The sequence below is a fragment of the Onychomys torridus genome, chromosome 11 (assembly GCF_903995425.1).
Source record: "Onychomys torridus chromosome 11, mOncTor1.1, whole genome shotgun sequence".
In the NCBI taxonomy this organism is placed as follows: domain Eukaryota; kingdom Metazoa; phylum Chordata; class Mammalia; order Rodentia; family Cricetidae; genus Onychomys; species Onychomys torridus.
In genome coordinates, this window is record NC_050453.1 from 20167145 (window position 1) to 20186946 (window position 19802).

Here is a 19802-nt window from a genome sequence, read left to right on the forward strand (position 1 = left end):
CCAGGCTGGTCTGAACTCCTGACAACCCTCTCCTCTCAGCCTGTGACTATAGTTTGAGCTATCACACCTCACCAGAAAACAACCTTCCAGTAAGGTTTTGAGGTGGTGATTGCATTAGTTATGTGTCTCTTACTTTGACAAAATATCTGACCAAAGCAGCATAAGGAAGTAGGCTAAAAAAAAAAAAGATTCACTTTATTATTTTTCAATATGTATAGAGGTGTGTGTGTGTGTGTGTGTGTGTGTGTGTGTGTGTGTGTGTGTCACCTGACATAAGTGCTGGGTACTGAATTTGTGACCTCTGGAAGAATGGCAGCTATTCTTAATCACTGAGCCATTTATTTGGGCTCACATCCCAAGGGTCCATGTTATGGGAGGGAAAGAAGGGTGCCAAGAGGTTGAGATGGATGGTAACAGTGCATCTGCCAAACATGGCTGCTGCTCAGTCCCTTTATCATTTTTATTCAGTCCAGGACTCCAGCCCATGGAATTGGGTTGCTTACATTTAAGGCTATTCTTCTCACCTCAATTAACCCAGTCTGAAAGTCCCTTACAGACATACCTGGAAGTGTGTTTCCATGGTGATTCTGAATCTCATCGTATCAGCAGCCAGGGTTAACCAGCACAGTGACAGTGCAAGCAGATGTTTGTCCAGTGACTAACAGAAGTGCAGGTGTTTATTGATAGAACAAAAATAGAACCATGAGCAAACTTGCCTTACAGGAATGACACCATGGGTTGGAAATTATGAACGCCAGTATGTAACCAAACCTGGGACATGGAGCTAGTTATTCTTCCTAGTTATACTGATTCAGTATTGTGCAGGGGAGGTTCAACAAGGCAGATTTAATAGATAACAGGGAGATAACTAAGGTTAGTCTAGACTAGCAGGAAATGCTGGAGGCTCTCACAGTCACAAGCAAATCTTACTAAAATAATTCCACCCAGCTTCCCCCAATTAAATTGACCCTTATAACTTAGCTCAGGCACTGTCCCCTCTGAATTACTTTCCTCTTTCAGTTCCACAACCTGATTTCCCTCCACTGATTTAATTGTCCTTTCACATACTCTCAGAGCATATGATCTTTGGCGCTATCTTATCACTTATTATGAACCGGCTAAGGCTTGAGAGATTAATTTTCTTGGGGGCACAAAATGACAGTGCAACTCCTGTATCTTAACATAATCTAAGATAATATAAGGCTAAAGAAGTTCACACAGCTTCACATAGCTCAAACTCATGCACTTCTTTTTTTGTTTTTGTTTTTTTTTTGTTGTTGTTGTTTTGTTTTGTTTCAAGACAGGGTTTCTCTGTGTAGTTTTGGTGCCTGTCCTGGATCTCACTCTGTAGACCAGGCTGGCCTCGAAATCACAGAGATCCTCCTGGCTCTGCCTCCTGAGTGCTGGGATTAAAGGCATGCACCACCATCACCCAGCCCTCATGCACTTTCAGTTGTTTGTTTTTGGTGTCAACTGTATCAGCATCTCGTTTGTATCTCAGTGTCCTTATTGCCCTTCTGTGCTGGGCAGTGAATGGCTGCTTGTTGGATAGCCAAGCTCCAAAACCTATTTATTTAAATGACTCACTTGAGTGTTTATTTTCACCAGTGTAAAGTGAGCTCCTAATGAGAGTATGTGATTCATTCATTATTCTATTCCTAGACTTTGTCAATAAATATTTGTTGAATTGGACTTCTCTTTATTTGGTAGGAAATTAAAAAGTCAGTCGCACCTAAGTTAAGGTTGTCACTCCAAAGAAATAAGGGGACCTTGTACTCTCTAGATCTGGGACATATTCTGGTTGTTCAGAAGGAAACTGGAGATCTTAGGAGCAGAGTAGATGTAAGGGAAAGAAGGGAAGATCAGTCTTCCCTACAAATACAAGAGAACAGGGCAGAGAGTAAAACTCAAATTTGACGTTCAATACCAGAACTGAGAACATTGACAAATGTGGTTAATACTGAATCACCAAGTATCAGAGCAAAGCATCACTCATCCCAACTGAAGTTAAAAATTAATCTAGAGATCAAGATGCTAGTGACTCCATTGAAAATGTTAGCTTATTGGCTGACTGATCTTTCCCTTTTCCTGTCCCTTCCTAAGTTCAATGACTGCCTGCTGTGCTAACATGTAGGGGATGGAAGACGAGGATTGCGGATGTGATTACCACACACAACACCATTCTCAATTTAAGAACGATTTGGTCTCTCCACAGTGGGGCCACAACTGCTTTTCACTGGAAGTTGTTTAACATTTGTCCTGGAGGATTAGTACTGGAGCTGTTATTTGATAATATATATTTTTCATACCATTCTTATTTTATCATAATCAGTTACATTGTAATTAAATTCTGTTTCATAAGAGCCACTCTCAGGAGGTCCAATGAACACAACGGACAGGCCAGAGGTGAGGACAGATCATTGTCGTAGCCCAGGTGAGAGAGGAAATGGAGGCCTGGATTTGCTCTGTGCCAGGGAGGATGGAGAGAGGTTGATACATCTGAGAATTAGTTATGTGATGATATTGATGTGGCTTGGTAGTTGGTTGGATGTGGTATATATTTCTGGCTTGGACCATTTCCTAAATGTGGGTCTATGCATTGAATAAAAGAATTAGAAGGAACAGTTGCTCAGGGTCTTGCAGGATTGATGAACTGTAGGTTGAGTCAGGTCTCAAAATGTTTTGTGAAGGAAGAGACTGGGTCCATTGATGCTGGTACTTGAGTGGCGCTTCAGAGGAACTGGCTGGTGTGTTGGCTGGATCTTTACACTTTCCTCATGTAGCTGAACCTAGTCATCCATCCCACAAAGAAAAGTTACTACTAGAATGGTTCTTCAGTTAAGCCTGTAGGAAAGACTGACAACAGAATGTGGTACTGTTAGGAAGCAGACCATAGGATATGGATTCTCAGTTAGGTACCCAAATATTAGCTCTCTATCTCTGGGTGCAGATTCCACTCTGGATGATCCAAATACCAACTGATCTATGCATAGTTAGCATTCCCACTGAAGTGCTTTGAAGTGAGTTATTATTTTGCTCCATTATATGAGGTCTGAAGTTCATGAGAAGTATCTCTGCTGAAGGTGTAGATTTGGAATTCCTTAGCATGTGGATGGCAGGACAAATCCAGGAAGAGGAACGGGGCTTTAGAGGACAAAGTGAAAGGTGAGAAAGAAAATCTGTGGCAGACCTTACAGATGTGAAGACTGTATATATACGCTGGGAAAGTGGTTCTAAAGCCAGCTGGAACCACAGCAAGCTCAGCAGTGAGGGAGGACAGGGCTGTGCTCTCCAGTTCAAGGGAACATGGGCTTTAGGAGGTGGGAATCATCAATAACTTGTTCCCACAGGTGCAATAAGCTGTTATGAGAAATGGCTTGAAGTCTGTGGTTGACATTGGCAAAGAACAAGGTGTGATTGGCATCAATGGGGGTGTAGTTGGCTGAGGAGTAAATTAAAGAGCATTCAGTACTTGAATCACAGGCACTCTTTTGTTTGTTTGTTTGTTTGTTTGTTTTTGTCCAAGAACTGTCATGTGATTCCATCTCAACTGGTGACCATTTTCAAGTAGATACTGAATGTTTGCTGCAGCACTGAGTTGGTTGCCCTCTGATTACTCTAATAGGCACATAGCCTTCCCCTTTATAGAACTGTCAGTCTTCAGGGACAATGAGATGACTAGGCTAACATAAGATGCAAGGACTCACAACTTCTCAGCAGGCTTCCAGAAATGGAGACAATGGGTAATGAGAGTGGAGATTCTACAGTTAGCAAATTCCTAGTTTTAAAGCATCACTACCAAGTAGTGTCTCATCTCTCTGCTCCAGTATCTTCAGCCTGTAAGGTGGAAGAAATGACACCACTAACCACCCCCCCACGGTTTTTATGGGGATGAATGAACTGACAATTCATTTAAAATGGTCTTTGTACTATAGTAAGTTTCGGTAAATTATAAAAGATTGTATTTAAACTGGATTTGTGAATATACACATGAGAAATGGGAGACTTAAAGCAATTTAAATGACATGCAAATATTTTTGTTAGTAAATGTAAAAGCCAAGCTCAGGACACTAAATCACTGTCATCTAATCTTACATTTCTTTCTGTGATTTTTTTTTTTTTTTGAGACAAGGTCTCACTATGTGTCCCTGGATGGCATGGAACTGGCTATGTAGACCAGGATGACTTTGAACTCAAAAAGATTCATCTGCTTCTGCCCCCTGAGTGCTGGAACTAAAGACCTGTACCACAATGCTTGACTTCAGTGTTTTTATTTTAAACAGTCCACATTCCATCTATTTTAAATAAACACTCAGACCAGGTGATATTCACAGAGGACAAGTAATAAAAATTCAACTTGGCTAATTCTCTACAGAATGATGTAGATGACTATAACAATGCTAATGAAATTAGCAATGTAGGAAGCAAACCGCTATCTTGGAACTGAATTATGTATGTCACAGCCATTTTAGTCACAGACATGAAGTGTATATTACATGCTCTAAGAGGACAATGAGGAGGAGGGAGCAGCATTGTCTGAATTCTGAAAAGATAGACTGCAAGCAGGTGAGAAAGGCAGCGGAACCAGGCAGTTCAGCCTGCCCTAAATTTAGATAAAGGGCTTGGTGTATGAACATGTTTGTGCAATTTTAATTATGCTTGCCCTAAAAGGAACCACTGCTTATTAAGGGCTATTTAATAATAACTATTTATTCCTTCTCCATAAAGAAAGGAGATGCCAAATCCCATAATTAGCAGCTTAATGTGTTGAAATGAATGGCCCCTTAGACCAACACAAAGCCAAAGGGAAGAACTTTGGATACTGATTTGATGCTTATAAATGGGGGCTTGGGATGCCAGGAGAAGCTGCAGATGGCCCCAGTTACATTTCTAGAGAGAAGTATGTCTTCAATCCCTTTTATTTGTTCAACAACTACTTTTTGATAACATGATGGTAAAGTAGAAAATTCATGAAAATGTGGCTCAAATGTTTATATAGGTTTATATTCTAGTAGGGAGAAGCATGAATAAAGACATCAGTGAATATATAAATATGAAAATGAATGAGATGGAGTGAGTCGGGTGCATAGAGAAAACTTAACCAGGATGTTGGTTGAGCAGGGGGAAAGACTCCAGAATGAAGGTAACTATTGGGAGACAATGTAGTGGATAGCCATCCCAGCATTGGCCTGGAAGTTCCAACCTCCATTGAGGCTTCAGTAATGATCACGCCCACAAGGCGGGGCAGAGGAGGGAGCGGAAGACCGAGGAGCAAGAGGAGGTGGCTCTCTTGGTTCCGGGACGCGGGACGCGGGAAGTGGACCGAGCAGAGTTCTCCAGAGAACACCGCCGGACTACCCTATACCTTTGCCAGACCCTGCAACCTACCCCTTCATTTGTAAGTTACCCCACAAAATAAACCTCCCTTTTAACTATGTGGAGTGGCTTTAATAATTTCACCAATAAGACAATAGACAAATTAAGATACAAATGAAAAGATCTATAAAGGATATGAAGAATCTTGGGATGTCTTTCTAGATAGTAGAAATAGGGTCTGTGAATATTCTCTCACAGGGCAGAGATTGTTAGGTTGAAGTCTGGAATGAGCAATAGTAGAACATATCCTAGTAAGCAGTGAATGGGTTTGTATGAGGGAAAATTGAAGTCATCATGGCTAGATCATGCTCTGATTTTTAATCATAATTCATATTAGGAAATATAGTTTGTGTTGTAAATAAATATGTATACCCTAAAGGTAACCTTGTGTGCTTTCTCTCTCTCTCTCTCTCTCTCTCTCTCTCTCTCTCTCTCTCTCTCTCTCTCGTATGTGTGTGTGTAATATACATCTTATTTCCTGGCATGTAGTTTCCCAATCACTTGGAGGCTCCTGGAGGGTGGAGTACAAGAACAGGCTATGAGCTCAGTTCCCTTCCCTACATGCCTTGTTCTGTGTACTTCCACTGTTGGGAGGTTCTTCTGCATCTTTTAGAATACCTTTTATGCTAAATGAGTAAACCTTACTAGTGCATTTTTTTCTGAGTTTTTCATGCCCAGGAAAGATCCACAGGAATTTTGGTTTATGACTAGTGGGTCAGAAACCTGGTTCAACCTGGGATTGTGGTTAGCATCTAAAGATAGAAAGTGGCCCTTGTGGATTGAGCCCTTTTCCACTGTGAGATCTGATGCTATCTCCAGGCAACAAGTACCAGAACTCAATTCTGTATCATTCCTGTTTTTCCCTAAATTTTATACTTATAATTTTATATGAAACTGAAAAGCATTGCAAAATAATCTGAAACATTATTATACTTTTATTTATGAGGTCCTGTGGATTGTGGTTGTTTTTTTAATTGTTTATTTGTTATAATGAGACAATGTCTCATTCTATAACCTAGATTATTAATTTAAATAAAATTCAATTTAATTATCAAATTAAACTTATGATCCTCTAGTTTCAGCCTGAGTGCTGGTGTTACAGGGGTTCGTGACCAGGCCTGCTTCCATGGTGACATTTCTTTTCAATTTTTTTTTTTTAAATCTCGGTCACAATGCGCCAAAGAGATATCATGAGGAATCACTTGTGATTTATTGGAACAAGATTCTTATTATGCAAGCAGAGCACAGTCAGAAAGTTTAGATTTGATTTTGTTAGTTAATAAAGCCATTGGGGTGCTTTAAGTGATCATTTAAATAACACCGCATGCTAGGGAGTACATATATAGGAATGGAAACAGGTAAAATAGAGAAGTGACTGAGCCTTTCATCATCAGGAATGAGATGGTGGCTCAGACACAAGTGAGGCAGTGAGGATGTAAAAAGTGATTGGAAATGCTGATTAACTGGATGTGGGGGATAAGGAAAATAGAAGAGCCATGGGTTGGTGCCAGCAGCTGGGTAGACACTGGTGACGTTTAACATCCTTATGAAAGTAGCTGATAAAGGAATTGGATTTAAACATTGGGTTTGGGCAATGTTGAGCATTGGCATTTTCCACCAGACATGGAAGTGAAGCTGACAACAAAGTGAATCTTCCTACTGGATGCATGCAGAGAAAGAGATGGACAGGTGATGTCAACAAAGTAAATCTTCCTATTGGATGCATGCAGAGAAAGAGATGGATAGGTGATGTCAGTTAGAGACGTTTGCATGTGCACATGGAACTGGACATTGTCAGAAAAAAAAAAGATAAGGCAGATGTAACTGGGAAGGGAAGTGAAAACCAAGTCTGAGGTCATTCCAGCTCATTCCAGCACACAGAGGACGATGGCCTAGATGCTAAAGCAATTGCCATGCAAGAATGAGAACCAGAGTTTGTAAAAAGCCTGTGTGGTTGTCTGTGCTTGTAATCCCAACACTGGGGAGGGAAAGACAGGAGGGTCTCTAGGCCCCAGTGGTCAGACAATTTAGCACAGTTAGCAAATTCCCCATTGAGTGAGACCCAGTCTCAAGAAATGTGTTGACAGATATTATCCAAGGATGAATAATACTCAGGTCATCCACCAGCCTACACACACACACACACACACACACACACACACACACACACACTAAAAATTATGATTAAAAAAAAGTATCAGAGAAGGAGGTGTGAGACACCTTGCATTTGGGCAGTCACCCCTCAGGGAAACTTTGTGACTCATCATGTCCCCCATCCCTTTGCTGACAGGTTACAGTTTAGCACTCCTTAACATTGAAGATTGCTCTGGGATTATTTGGGTCTAGTTATATATATTCTCTTTCTAACTGTGGTACAAAGTGACTGCAGTCCAGGCCTGTTTTGCCTCTTTTCTGTTTGTCTTGTCATCACTTCAGTGTTTATTTATTGTGTATAACAACAATAAGTTACCTAGTACATGTCTGAGCAAAAGTGAATAGAAATTCAATGTAAACTTTTAGGGTCCTCTTTACTAGGTAGCCTCCCTAGAGTTGTGAGTTGCAGTCTGGTTATCCTTTGCTTTACATCTAGTATCCTCCTATGATTGAGTACATACCATGTTTGTCCTTCTGAGTCTGGGTTACCTCACTCCAGGTGATATTATCTAGTTCCATCCATTTGCCTGCAAACCTCATGATGTCATTATTTTTCTCTGCTGAGCAATACACCACTGTGTATATCTACCACATTTTATTTATCAATTCTTCAGTTGAAGGGCATCTAGGTTGTTTCCAGGCTATAGTTGAACATGTGTCTGTGTGGTATGATTGAGCATTCCTTGGGTATATGCCCAAGAGTGCTACAGCTGGGTCTTGAGGAAGATGGATTCCCAATTTTCTAAGAAAGCACCGTATTGATTTTTTCAATTTTCTTTATTAAGAAATTTTCTACTCACTCCACATGCTATCCACAGACCCCCTCCTCCCTCCTCCCACCCCCAAGCCCTCTTTCCCAAACCACCCCACATCCCTGCATCCCCACATCCCCCAAATCGAGGTCTCCCATGGGGAGTCAGCAGAGCCCAGCACACTGAGCCTAGGCAGGTCCAAGCCCCTTCCCACTGCACCAAGGCTGTGAAAGGTGTCACACCACAGGCACCAGATTCCAGAAGCCTGCCCATAAACCAGGGACAGATCCTGATCCCCCTGCCTGGGTGACCCCCAAACTATTCGAGCCAAACAACCATCTTCTGTATCCAGAGGGCCTAGTCCAGTCCCATGGGGGCTCCACAGCCACCAGCCCACAGTTCATGGGCTTCCACTAGTGTGGCTGGTCATCTTTGCATGTCCTCCCATCATGAGCTGCAGTATCTCTCCTCTCTCTCATCAAATGGATTCCCGGAGCTCAGCCTGGTGCCTGGCCATGGATCTCTGTATATGCCTCCATCAGTCACTGAACAAAGGCTCTATGATGACAGCTAGGTTATTTGCTAGGCTGGTCATCACAGTAGACTAGTCCAGGCACCCTCTGGACTACTGCCAGCAGACCAAGGTGGGGTCAACCTTGTAGATTCCTGAGAGCCTCCCCAGCACACTACCTCTTCTTATTCCCACAATGTCCTCATCTATCATGGTATCTTCCTCCCTGCCCTCCCACTCTGTCCCTGTTCCAGCTTGACCCTCCCATTTCCCTATGTTCTCATCCCCCATTCCTCGCCCTCTGCCATCACCCCTCCACCCAGTCCACTCATGTAGATCTCATCCACTTCTTCACAGGGTCATCCATGTACCCCTCCTAGGGTCTTTTCCTGTTAGCTACCCTCTCTGTAGTTGTGGGTTGCAGTCTGGCCATCCCTTCCCTCCCATTTAGTATCCACTTATGAGTGAGTACATACTATGTTTGTCCTTCTGAGTCTGGGTCACCTCACTCAAGATAATATTTTCTAGATCCATCCATTTGCTTGCAAATTTCGTGATATCATTGTTTTTTACTGCTGAGTATTGATTTTCAAAGTGGCTGTACCAGTTTGCATTCCCACCAACAGTGTAGGAGTGTTCTCCTTACTCCACAACCTGTTGAGCAAAAGACACAGGGATCGCACAGTGACAGAGAAAAGGATGAGCTCTACATGAGCAAACTGGGGGTAAGGAGGGCTAATGGAGGGCAAGGGTAGGGGGAAAGAGAGCTTAGAGGAGTGGGAGATCCCAGCTGGATCAGGAACAGAGTGGGAGAAAAAGGAAAGAGATACCATGATAAATGAAGACCCCATGGGAATAGGAAGAAGCAGAGTGCTAGAGAGGTCCCCAGAAATCCACAAAGATGACTCCACTATAGACTACTGGCAATGGTCGAGAAAGTGCCTGAGCTGAACTACTCTGGTGATTGGATGGCCCAACACTCTAACTGTCATAATAGAACTCTCATCCAGTGACTGATGGAAGCAGATGCAGAGATCCATGGCCAAGCCCCAGGTGGAGCTCCAGGAGTCCAATCGATGAGAGAGAGGAGGGATTGACTATATGAACAAGAGATATTGAGACCATGATTGGAAAAAGCACAGAGACAAATAGCCAAACTAGCCAAAACACATGAACTGTGAACCAATAGCTGAGGAGCCCCCATGGAACTGAACTTGGTCCTCTGGATAAGTGAGACAATTAATTAGCTTGAACTGTTTAGGAGGCCTCCAGATAGTGGGACTGGGACCTGTCCTTGGTGCATGAGCCAGCTTTTTGGAACCTAGCACCTATGCTGAGACACTTTGCTCAGCCTTGGTGCAGGGAGGAGGGGACTGGACCTGTCTCAACTGAATGTACCAGGCTGGGCTGACTTCCCAGGGGAGACCTTGCCTTGTAGGAGATGGGAATGGGGGGTGGGTTGTGAGGGAAGGCTGGGGGTGGGAGGAGGAAGGACAGGGGAATCCGTGGCTGATATGTAAAATGACTAGAAAATCTCTTATATAAAATTAAAAAAAGAAATTCAGTATAAACTCTTGCATTAAAACTATCATAACAGTAATAGTGAACACCTACTTGCTAAGTAGTATCCCCCTAAGTAAAATAACTTAAATGCTGTCATCCTTTTGTGTCCATGGGTGAAAGGGTGTTAAAACCTAAAGATGGAAATTGGCTCCATATTTACATATAACCTTCACACACATTTCCATGGCAAATCCTTTACCTACCAGGTCATCTTGCTAGCCCTACAAGTATTATTGATGCCAGGCAGGTTGACCATGGATCTGGAATCCCTTATGTGGAGAACAATCTATAATTAATAAAAGAACACCATGTAATATAAGTCACTGGGATTTCCATATGTTCTATTAGTATAGTGGTGAAAATTTATTTTTAAGTTGTCAAATCATTTTTTTAACCCTGAAAAAATACTCTCAAGTTCTAGGTTCAATATTGGTAATTTTTGCTAACATTAAGAAAACCTGTATCTACAAGGCCACATTAAACAGCATCCTGCAGTCCAATAGTCAGAGGCTGGATGGTCCTCCAGGATAACTGTCAGTCTAGAACAAGTTACTATACTATTTAAGACAGCATTTGAGCATTGTGTGTGTGCAGCTAAAGAATAGAGAGATCTAAGGACATGATAGTTGGAGAAAAGTGGGTTTGGTGGCTCATGTGTGCAATTTCAGCCATCAGTGCAGAAGGGGCAGGAGTGTTATAGATTCTGGGTGTCTCTGGACAAACAAACAAGCAAACAAACAAACAAAGCTGGATATATTTAAGTAGATTTTATTTATTTTTTTTTAATTTTTCTGTTTGTTTGACATAGACTCTTACTCTATAGGGCATACTGACCTGAAACTTACTATATAGTGCAAGGTGGCCTCAGACACACAGCAGTCTTCAGGGCTTGACCTTTCACCTCCCAGGTTTTTATTATAACACTTACTTGGCCTCCAAGTTTTACTGTAACATCAATACATCAGTTAGTTTTGCTTTTTTTTTCTTCTGCTGAAAGTTTAACACTTTGTCAGTGTGATTTGATGGTGAAGTATTCCTCTTCTGAGTTCATAGTCCTTAGGAGGAAGCTATAGATGGTGCTGAAACCCAAGGGGTTTGATCAAACCTGGCATGGCATCTTTTAAATCAAGCAGAGGTAGATAAGAATGAGGGTGAAAGTGTGATTGATCATGGATGAGTAAACAAATTCAACATGATCAGGCTGCATCCAAGCTCACCTATACAAATGTGTTCTGCTCATTTTCATAGACAGCATAATGTAAAGAGAGAGAAACAAAGGGGTTGGAAGCTCGAGGTGTTGCTAGGTGTACATGAGGCCCTGGGTTCAATTTGTGGCTCCAAAAATGCATGTATAAATAACTTAATAGATAAATAAAAATAATGCTGTGCAGTAAAATTCAAGCTCCTAAGTGCTGGCTTTACACTTGGAGCTTTTCGGATCATTTCCCCTGAGAAAATTGCTTTGCCTTGAGGAATAACTAACTGTTAGTTTCATACTTTTTCTTGGAAATTGTTAAGAATTAAATTAGATTAGGTTTATTACAGGATCCCCAGGGCAAAGCCAACTCAGCAAATTCTGAACAAGATGGCTTTTCAGCTGGGACATAGGACATCAGAAGGGGAAATAACTGTTTATGTAAATCAAAATTCTCATGTTGATGTTGTCAACATTCACAGGAATGGGTATGTGTGGCACACACATGCCTTTATGAATGCACAGTGCCTTCCTAATGCCGGGCTGGGTGCTGTGGTTAACTCTGAATGGAAATACTTTTCTTGACTTCTTCATCTGGCCAACCTGTATTCATTTGTTCAAATTCTTTGTTTCCACTCTATTTCTTTTCTCCTTCATAACAATGATAGTTGAGTGACCTCCTTAACCCAAATCAAGTGTAAATATACCTTATGGAATCCTTTAGAGATAGTTTTTCAACTCAACACTTATTTTTTTCATTTTATATATTGCATGCCAAACAGAAAAGTGAACATGGCTGTGGATGTTCCGGCCTATATGTCATACACCTACCCCTCACTCTTCACTAATATCCACCCCTTGCCCACCTCTCAAGCCTGATGAGTATGAGTTGAGCACTCTTCTTGAGTTGGTAAATGTCAGGACCTTAAAATCTTTTATCTGAAGAGATACGGAATAGGCAAACACGAAGAGCTTTAGTCTACACATGTGCTGCAGATCCTTCAAGTTACTCCCAGGGAGAATCAGTCTGTGTTCAGGGTATGGGGACTCCAGGAGTGAAAAGGTCAGGAAGTACTGTCCTCCCTGCAAGTCACATGACAACTAATTTTAAGTAATGTGATCAGTTCTGAGACAGATGTCTGTGTCATGTGAGCCTCAAAGGAGTTGGCAGAGTTTAGGAAATTTGGGGGAAATGTAGAGGGAGTTTTTTAGTAGACCAAGGCTTGTTTTATTTTAATGACTGATCCATGTGAGGCCATAGCCAGGCTGCTATGTACAGACATGAAGAAAGCTTTATTTCTTGGTCTTTTCCTTCTTGGACAGAGTCTTGATGATCTCCTTCTAGGTTTCCATGCTTCCTTGGTCTTAGACCTATTGAGCCTCAGTCTGGTCAGCTAGGAGCTTCTTGCAGGCCTTATGTCTACCTTCAGCTTGCAGATGTGCTCCATGAGAAACTGCTTGTTTTTGGAGACATTCCCCTTGACCTTCAGGTACAGGCTATAATACGTATGGTGGTCAATTTTTTTTAGATTCATGGTATCTCCTGAGAAGTTGGTGTAGGATCTGTATCCTGCTCATCCAGGTCAACTTCTCAAGTATTCAAGCACTAGCAAAATTCTTCTGCTTCCCTATGCTCATATGTCTGCCCTTCCATTGAACCAAAGTGATTTTCCAGCATCAAGCCCAGGAATAGACAGTCATAGGCTTCTGGACAATCATCCTATCTTTGATCAGCTTCTGGATCTGCCGATGGAAGTTGGCATTGATGATTTCATTGGTCTCTTTGAGGTCCAATCAGACCTTCTTACCACAGTGGGGACACTAGAGGCACACCTCTTTTGTAGCCTGAGCATACTCAAGGTTGCCATTGATCACTTCTTCCTCCTTTAATTTTAGAGTTCTAAAAGTTTTCTGGGAGTTCAACCTGGCAATTAATTTTAAATTTTAGGGTTTGACAAGTGTAGTAGAATGTGTTTATATGCAGAATTTCTTATTTCTTAGTGACTGAGGAAGGAGGATCATTTGAGCCCAAGGAGTAGAAGTCTATCCTGAACAACATAATGAGCCCTTGTCTCTTAAAATATAAAATGTGGGGTCAAGGGTGGAGGTGATGATAAAGATGGTGGTGGTAGTGACAGAGGTGGAGGTGATGATAAGTGTGGTGATGGTGATACTGAGGATGGAGATGGTGATATGATAATGGAAATGATGGTGATAATGGGGATGCAGATGGTGATTAATTAATGGTGGTGGTGATGGTAGTGATGAGGGTGGAGATGGTGATGATGATGGTAGTGATGGTGGTGGAGATGGTGATGATGATGGTAGTGATGGTGGTGGAGATGGTGATGATGATGGTAGTAATGGTGGTGATGAGAGCACAGGTGGTGATAACGATGGTGGTGGTAGTGATAGGTGTGGTGATAGTGGTTATAGTGGTATTAGTGATTATATGATTTAATTGGTGGCATAAATATTTTAAAACACTTTTCACATTCTCGGACACTAAGAAATGTCAAGAAAAATCAGACTACACAATTATTTTGAGCATATTTTAAGATATACTCCTCAGTTCTGCATATTATCGTAAATATCCCAATAAGAAATCTATTTTCTGGGGCTGAGGAAATGACTCCAGGTTTAAAGTGATTGTTGTGCAATCAGGAGGACCAGAGTTTGATCACAAGAACCCACATAGATGCCGGGGGTGGGGGGGGGGAGTATGGCTTCCTGCCTGTGATTCTAGCCTTAGAAAGTAGTGCCAGGGATCCCATTCTAATCTGATCTCCCTGGGAGGCATGTTTGAAATTTTGTAGGCACACATGCACATGTGTGAACATGCATGCATGTGTGAGCAGGCATGAGTTTCAGGTTGGGATTCTTGCTCAGTTGCTCTTCTACCTTATCTTTTGAGACTGAGTCTCTCATTCATAACTAGGGCTCAATAGCATAGACTAGTCAGTCTATCTAGGGAAATCCAGTCTCTACCCTTTGAAGCTGTAATTACACATTGGCTAGTAATGTATCTAGTATTTAATCAGGTTTTGTGGCTCTAAGTTCCTATCCTTTTGGTTAGATAGCCACTACTTTAACTGCTGAGCCCCCTTCCCAGCCCATCCTTCTTTTATATTTTAATGGACCATCTAGCCTGAAAGCTCAGGAGTGAATTCAAACATCTCCTCTCAACCACTTTTTCTTGCTCGCAGTGTGAATGCACACTATCACTTACTGTGACCCTATATTCTGCCACATAACAGAGATATTAGTGCCCTGATGCCAGCCATTCACCATAAACAGACAAAGCCTTTCCTCAGAATATCCTGACACCCAGGCCCCTCTAAATCCTTGTATTAAAAAATGAGCAACTTCTATAGTAAAACTTCAGTGGTACTTTCTCTCTTGAGGGAAAGTCACACTCTGCCATGGTTTCCTACTCATTTTAGGAACAAGAAGAACTTGTGGGTTAAAGGAAAGATGAAGATAGATGCCCTACGATCGTAAATGAATGTAATTCCTGCTTGTTTAACCATATCCTATTACCAATAGGAGCTGAGCATCATTGTCCTGGGCTTAGTTATTTATTTGGTCTATTTAAACATATGTACATTGGCTGTCTCATTTCTCCATATGGCTTCAGTGAATATGGAGAATTTGAGGACATGGAACCTCTTTAGGCCCTCCACACATGACACAGTATCAGTCATCTATAAACAAGTGCTAATTATAAAACTACTTGTTGTCTGTTATGTAACCAACATAGTTTTACAGTAAAAAGCATAATCTTATTTAGCATTTAAAAAATAATCTGTGTTTCCCTTGGAAGGTATGTATGTAATTGTCTCAACTCTGTCATCAGATGGATCTTGTCACCTCTACTTCACAGGTGGAACAATGGCTTTGGAGCCTCCTCTTCCATCCCTCCTCCTATTCTTCTTGGCTTATTCAACTTTGGGGTCCTGAGGAGAGATTGCTCTGCCTCTTCTGCTCTGTGAGGCTTGTTAGTTTCTTGAGTAACAATACTAGAAGTTCAGGAAAGGTCTGGGCATGTCTGTTCACATTCAGACAGGAGCTTGGCATTTCAAAGTCATCTGGGAAAGAGGAACCTGGAGATGGAGAGTATTTTTCAGAAGTGTGAAAGAACATTTCAAAATTACTAAGATTGTAGTTCAAGGTAATAGCACAAATATCTCTGTTTACCCTATTTTTTCTTCTGTCTCTTAGCTTTTTCTTTCCCTAAAGAGTGTATTGATGCATTCCTGTTTGCTCATAAACACCAGACCAGATGTGTGGTGAAGTAGGTCATGATTGTGTCTGTGGATATCTTGGGATAAGTCTCTAAAGTGCTTCTTCATGAAGAGACTTCCCTGATCAAATCACTGTGGGTGTGCTCTGCTTTCTTCTCTTCAGATCACACTATACATTATCATTTTTAACCTTTGAGAAGTCCTGTGGTGGTCTGCATACCTGTAATCTGAGAATTAGGAAACCGTGACAAGAGGATTGCTAGTCTGCGGCCAGCTTCTACTGCATAGTGAGGCTTTGTATTATTATTATTATTATTATTATTATTATTATTAATAAATATTAAAGATTTTTTAAACCAGTAACGCTGAGCATATTTGGCAATAAACTTCTGTCCTTTCCTTCATAGACAATTCCCTTCATACTCAGAAAGCACTTTGAAACTGTGCATTCTAAATTAAAATTTCCCAAAGGTATGGATATCAACAAGTCAGCTTAAGTAATATGAGATGCATGAATCTATGTACATCTGTTGACCTTATTTTGACAAAGACATTTAAAAGACATATAATCTCCTATCACTGTAATCTTCTAAAACAAAGTATAAATTATCACCAAACAACAAGATATTCAAAGGGCAGTAAAGCTAACATTTGTATTATTCTCGCTTCATTTTGGAACAAGGAGCGATCCATCATGAATATGTACACATTCTTTCTATTGCTTCTGGATCCTTCCCCTTTCATTAATTCTCAATGGGGAATTAATCCAATTTGGCCCATGGAGCATAACTATGGGGAACAGGTATTCCATGTGTTCTTTAGTCAAGAGATAGGGTATCATGCAAGCTTCCCTGTTAAGACCTCCATTCGTTGATCATAACTTGGGACTGTCAGCTTTCATCATTCCTACTATCTATGGGGATTTTGTAAGGAGTGATATGTTGAGTGATTACTTTGGCTAATGTGTGGACAGTGGCTTCCCAGGGGAAGTAGACTGTGATCAGAGTTGGGGGTTTCAGAGAGGAGATGAGAAAGAATCAAGTTTTCAAATTATTTTAGTGAAGAGCCATTTGTTGATGCAGGCTGAAAAAAATTGATGAAATAAGGACACTCTAGGTTCTAGGTTTGGGGATGAGTTATGGAATGGGAAGTTAAGCTACCTATGTAGATGGGCACATGGGAGTGGATGTGTGTGTGTGTGTGTTGTGTGTGTGTGTGTGTGTGTGTGTGTGTGTGTGTGTGTGTGTGTAGATACTCCTTGATATCAATGGGCATTGATATCAGAATTCCCCAGGGGTACTTTAATGATACTTCATTTCCTTATATAAAACTGTAGCATTTGTATATACTTATATCCACCTTTCTGTGTATGACAAAATTGCTCTAAATTACTTTTTTCCCTTTTTTTTAATTATATTTGTGTTTTAATTTTACACATCAGCCATGGGTTCTCCTGTCTTCCCCCTCCTGCCCCCCCCCCCATCTTCCCCCCAGATCCTCCCCTCCATTCCCATCCCATCTCCTCTGGGGCCAAGACTCCCCTGGGGATTCATTTAAACTTGGTGGATTCAGTACAGGCAGGTCCAGTCCCCTCCTTCCAGGCTGAGCAAAATGTCCCTGTGTAAGCCCCAGGTTCCAAACAGCCAGCTCATGCACTAAGGACAGGTCCAGGTACCACAGCCTGGATGCCTCCCAAACAGTCCAAGCCACTCAACTGTCTCACTTATCCAGAGGGCCCGATCCAGCTGGAGAGATGGCTCAGCTGTTAAAGGCTAGGCTCACAACCAAAAATCTAAATTACTTTTAATGCTTAATACAGTATAAGTGCCATGTGAATGGTTATGACACTTCATCACTTTACACAATAACAAAAAAGTATACATATTTAGGAAAGAATCAGATTTCTTTTTTAATATTTTATATCTATTGTCCATTGACTCCAAGCAAGACTCCAGGGTATAGAAGGCTGAATGTGTATATCTTTCCTTCTGTTTGTCCATATATCTATCCATCCATCCATCCATCTCTTATCTATCTATTTAAGCTCTTGTCTACCAGTCAGTACTGTGTCCACCTGTTATTTCTCAATAAACTGTTGTTCATTTAAAAGCAACAAGGAAACACATTCAGTTTCACAGTCAATGATCTTGTCATTGTCTTAATAAAACAAGGGGCATCCACACCTGGGTTATTCCTTAAATGAATTACTAAACATTAGTGAGGAAGTGGTAAGTTTAATAAAAAAAGTACTCTCCATTCTCAGTGTAAGGGTTGAATTAAATAATCTTGGGCAAACACAAAAAGCTAGAAAACTGCACCATGTGCCATTTGAGAAATCCTGCAGGAGAAAACTGCCCAATTGCCATGACTATAATGCAAATATGTATATTTGTGTCTGTCCATTTTACATATTGTACCAACAGATTACATTTAAAATAGGAAGTAGCACTAAAAAGAAATGTAATAAGCAGAGAAATGAAACATGTTGAGGCTAATGCAGTCTTTTTGGAAGCTAGTATTTATACCAGAGCTGATGTGCATATTTCTGTACCGCTGCTATGAAAATCCAGAGTTTAGGGACAAGCTGTCAGTGAGAGCATGCTCTCCTCTTTAGGAGACATTATTGAATTTGCCAGTAAATGGATGAGCATGCTGGGAAAGCTGACAGTAAATAAGACCCTGAGAAAAAGGTAATTGAATAATCATGACATTTATTCTTGTTCAGATGTGGTAACATTCATCTTAGGGGCTTGAAATATTAAATTTGTGATTTTTTTTCTGTATGTCATTGCCCTCAGAATATTCTGCTCATATGGAAACTGCAGGTTCTTCAGCACACGTGTGTTAATTCCCTCCTATCAGGTTTGAGCTCCTGCCAATGGCATCTTCACGCAGGACCCTAAGCTCCAGCTTAGAATTTTCTTTGAATTAAAAAAAGTTAGAGTGTTTTTGTTATACCTTAAATGAATGAATATAATTACACAAGTCCTTTTTTTTTAATTCACAGAAGAGCGAGGAAAATAAATATTGGTTTCTGAGCCTGAAGCTAAAAGAGAATTGGAGACAGTATATTTTGCTGGATTGTCACTTTGCTTCCACAGTGTTTCTGTGTCAGGGAATAGTTTGGTTTTAGCATCCATAACCTAAAAGCCTCAGGAGGTTGGCTTCTAGAATTCCTCTTTAACTGTTTACTCTGCCATCTTTTTCTCCATTTCCCCCTCCGAGGACAAATCTCTTACTAAGGGCAGATGAACTGATTTCTTTGTCAGCCTTGGTTAACCCTTTTCCTGGAATGTCTATCCACTTTCTCCCCATTCAACTTGCTAGTTTCTTTACAACACAGGAGCTGTACCTGTCAGGCCTTTCTGGGTGGCCTCAGGCCGTCTTTGTCTTCAGTGTTGTATAGTACTTCTCATGCTGGTTTCAGGAACTGTGTAATGTAACTATGCCCTGCCTCACTAATGCAGACTGAACATTCAAGAGTAAGAAGGCTGATGACTGGGTTGTGTTTGTTGTCTCATTCCTTGCTGTTTCAATCTGTTTTAAATATTTCTACTCCTTCAATTCAGGTTTGGCAGCAAATGCTTTTTACCTGCTGAGCCAGCTCACTAGCCCCAAAGTAATCTTTTAAAACCTGCAAATTAAGTGTTATTCCCTTATATAATATTACCTACTGACTGCCTACATTGAGAATAAAAATGACTTTCTTGTTGTGGTCTAAATTAGAGAGTCCCCATTAACTCCTTTATCTTTTCTCTACCCTCCCCCAGTATACTCTATGTAGACCTCCATTTTTAATTCAAAAACTTACTAAATTCATTCTTATTTCAGGATTTACTGACCATTTCTTTAGCCCATAGATCCTTCCTGTTGAACCATTGATGAATGTCTTACGATCATGCCTAGCTAGAACTTCTAAACTCACTCTGCATAGCCCTGCATATTTTCATCACTGGTCACCCAATTATCTCTGTCAGAAGACTCTTAATATTCCTCTCACTCTCTAA

The 19802-nt window shown here is 41.0% G+C and overlaps 1 protein-coding gene and 1 pseudogene across 5 annotated transcripts in view; one reads left to right on the plus strand and one right to left on the minus strand.

Annotated features, from left to right (window-relative positions):
• Positions 1-19802, plus strand: part of Rgs7 (regulator of G protein signaling 7) — a 384424-nt gene that overhangs the window by 232609 nt on the left and 132013 nt on the right. The gene's annotated exons all lie outside the window — the stretch shown is intronic.
• On the minus strand, positions 12845-13404 carry LOC118593009 (annotated as a pseudogene).